This window comes from Drosophila busckii, chromosome 2L, assembly GCF_011750605.1.
Source record: "Drosophila busckii strain San Diego stock center, stock number 13000-0081.31 chromosome 2L, ASM1175060v1, whole genome shotgun sequence".
Taxonomy (NCBI): domain Eukaryota; kingdom Metazoa; phylum Arthropoda; class Insecta; order Diptera; family Drosophilidae; genus Drosophila; species Drosophila busckii.
In genome coordinates, this window is record NC_046604.1 from 17,791,757 (window position 1) to 17,795,522 (window position 3,766).

At 33.7% G+C, this 3,766-nt stretch overlaps 1 long non-coding RNA gene across 1 annotated transcript; it reads left to right on the forward strand.

Moving 5' to 3' along the window:
• The first annotated feature begins 2,292 nt into the window (after positions 1-2,292).
• Positions 2,293-3,308, forward strand: LOC117135042. The gene is made up of 4 exons (XR_004458960.1): positions 2,293-2,353; positions 2,412-2,466; positions 2,535-2,560; positions 2,621-3,308. It is a non-coding gene; the product is annotated as an uncharacterized LOC117135042 (long non-coding RNA).
• Positions 3,309-3,766: the final 458 nt, after the last annotated feature.

Below are 3,766 nucleotides of genomic sequence, written 5' to 3' on the forward strand. Positions count from 1 at the left end.
CGGCGTTGCAACCATAATTCTTGTGCTAAAAAGAGCAGCCGGCAAAAAAAACAACAACAACAACGAGCGCTCGCTCATGTCAGTGGCTTCAACTCCACAAAGTGCGATTTAACCAAATGGGTAAAGAGGCCCCCAAACTGGTTAAAACTTCGCTGCTGCTGCTGCGTCGTCGGCTGCTGCTGCTGCTGACAATAGGCGAAATATCATCGAAAACCATAAAAAACTGACAGCACAAAAAGAGGTGTTGACACATTGATTTATCTCGCATGCTACTGTGCCCAGGCACAGATGAGACACGTCCTGCCGCCGTCCGAACCCAAGGCGAGCGCGAGCTGCTTCTGCTCTCGCTCTGCCTTTTACTCTCACTTGCTGGCAGGATAAGTAGCTGGACTTGAAAGATTCTGAGCTGTTTATATTCATATGCGTTTGGGCCAACAATATCATAACCATATGCGCTAAGACAATGGCTCACAAATGAAAAAGAAACAAACTTTGCGCACAGTGTGGGAGCATGTCAACATTACACTCCAAAAAATCAATGCAAAAAATTTGCTATTTAAGCTAAATCGTGCTAAATGCTTAAGTAAATTTTGTAGCTAATTTATTAATATTTATTTTTTTTTACTTCATTTATTTAAGTTTATATTCGACAAATTTGCTACATTTTTTAAGCTGTACTAAAGCTTACTAATTTTTTTTATTTGCTTTTATTTTAATATTAATATTTTTGTTTTGTCATTTTTTTATTTTAGTGTAGCAACAATTTTTATAAGCAATAAATATTCTAAAACAGCGCTAAAGTTTTCATATGCTATTTATTTATTTAATAGCATTTATTTATCATATCATATTTTTTTGTAATAATTTATTTTAGTGTAGAATTAATTTTTGTAAGCGGCAAATATTATTATATTAAATATTATACATTTTAATCTTCAGTTAACTACGCAAAAGCTTTAGAATATTTTTATTTATTAAAAAAAATATATATTGGAATTATTTGTTCCTCAGGCTTATAAATAAATACAATATTTTTATTAGAAAGTGTATAAGAAAAATTTGAAGAACCCAAAATTTCTCACAGTGCACTTTAGCTGTCCCCAGTGCAAGCTTATGACGATCCTTGTTTGCAAGCCTGTCGATCCATTTAAGCCACTTAACTGAGACACACACACACACACACACACACACTGCTGCTGAGTTAGTTTGGGCGATGGGTCATTGCGATATGTTTGGGTCTCTCTGCTGTTTGTTTGTTTGTTTTTGTTGCTGTGGCTCAAAAACGTTACCAATTTAAAAATTCCAAATAAAATATAAATTGACCAAATTAATATTGGGGGCAGAATACACATTGGGAACAATTCTGAGAGAAAAATGTTCACAATTTTGTGTCGTTTAAAGAGCTGCATTTTTTTTTTGTTTTTGTTGTTGTTGCGATTTCCTCTTTGCTTAATGCTTTAGCCAGTGTTTTGCCTTTATATTTATTTGTGGCTTTAAATGCAATTCTCGTAACTAAAGGCTAAAGAAAACGCTGCTGCAGAAAAATGAAAAGCTTTGGCCAAGAAACTTTAAAATGGAATTTTTGCAGGCTGATTTTGGGCTGCGGTTGAAAGAGGCGACAAGCCATGAAACCGGTAAATTAAAGCAAAAGGATAAAGTTTAATTGGAAAACTATTTTTTGCCAGCGTCTAGCCCCTCGATTTTCTTCATGCTTCGTTTCTTTAATCTGCTTACCTTTAGTTTTCTTAATTTCCCAAGCAATTCTCTATTCGTTGCATTATATTCACGAGTGTGAAAGACAAAAGTTTCGCTGCCAATATGACTGCAGCCCGCCCCAGCCCCTTACGTCTATATCTATGTGTGTGTGTGTGTGTGTGTGAATGAAATTTTAGCAAATGAATAGAAATTAAGTTTCGTTGCCGCTTCAGCGCTTGTTCAAACTACTGCAGAGCCTTTGGCTGTCATCCTTGCCAAGCCCCCCCGACCAAGCTCAGGTAAGATAATGGCATTACTATTGTCGACACAAAAAAAAAAGTTTAAAATATGCCGCCTTTTATAAAATTTAATGAGAAAAGTTGGCGTTATAAATTTTTGTATGCGGTAGATTTATTTTCTCAGTGCAGCGGCCTAGAACCGCAAACAAAAACTTTTACTGCACTTGAGATGAATTGCAATGCAAATTTTTGCAGCTAAGCTGTTAATTTTTAAATCAAAAATAGTTACATAAAAAATAGTGAACTATAACTAACATTACAGTTACAATGTTAACAGGCCAGCTTTGGCAGTAAAGTCAAAAATTTGTTCGAGCAGTGAACAATATTGTTGCAGCAAATAAAATTGTTTTAACAATTAAGTAAGAAAATATGTGTATAATAAATTGTATAATAAAAAATTAAAACTAACAATTGCAGCTTGAGATAAAAATGTCTAATGAGCAACTGAATAAGTCGCCAGCTACTGCTACTGGTAAGCTACGCATTTTATTTATGCGTATAAATTCGTATAATAAAAAAACTTTATTTATTAATCAACAGCCCAAACAGCTGCAGCCCAATTTCAGGTAAGTGCTTTACTTTCATTTGTGTATGCAAATTTCTTATAATTTTTAAACGTTTGACAGTGGAATGTTAATAAATATCTATTGGAAGCTGATCCTTTCATAAGTAACTTTAGCCCTAAAGCTGAAACAAGTTTTCGAACAAATTCTATTTAGCAGTTAAATTCAAAAAATCCCAACAGCTTGAGGTTATAGACAGCGCTGAATTAGAGCGACGCGTTCCAGATCTGTGGAACTATTTTAAATATTTTAACCATTTTGAACCCTAAGCTGCCTCGCTTTGTGGCAAGTGTCTGCGGCTTATAGATTTCACTTTATGATAACTTATATATATTTTTTTTTGCATTAAGCATTTTCAATTCAGCAACTGTTTTATATATTCTATATACGTGCTGCCACATGTGGCTGCAACCAACAATAGCCGCATATTGTGGCAACAATAAAAAGAGAGAGCTTACACACACACACACACACTGGCGCGAATTATGAGGAATTGTCGCTAGGCTAGGCACTCGGCCAAAATGCAAATTGTGCAACACACACACACACACACACACACACAGACACACACCTTGCCACTTGTTTAGTGGCCGTGCCGGCCTTGCTGAGTGCTCATAAATATGCATTCGAGTGGCGACTCTATGACCATTGTGCAGTTGCCACCGCATATTAGTGGCAAATATTGTTGGCCGACAATGCAAACCGCTTGTTGAAAAATGAAATTGTTTTTCATTTTGATATTTTTATTGTTCGAACGTGTTTATTATGATGCAAAAGAGGCGGCTGAGAGTTGCGACAAAGCAATTTGCAAATTATGAGATCAACAATTGTTGCTGCAATGCTTGAGTGAGAAACAGTTGAAAAAATTGTATGAATATTTAAATTTATTTAGCTAAATAATACTAAAATGTATAATAGATTTATTTGCAGCGCAAAATATTTAAAATATTTTATACATATTTATTTTAATGAAAAACAGCTGAGAAAATTTAATTAAAAATTGCTATGCACAAAAAATTGTTTAAAATATGCATTTATATACAATAGTTAATAAAAAATGCATTACAAAATATTTAAAATATTTTATACATATTTATTTCAATGAAAAACAGCTAAGAAAATTTAATAAAAAATTCCTACACCGAAGAAAAAGTTTAAAATATGCATTTATATACAATAGTTAATAAAAAGTTTTAATATTTTTCACCC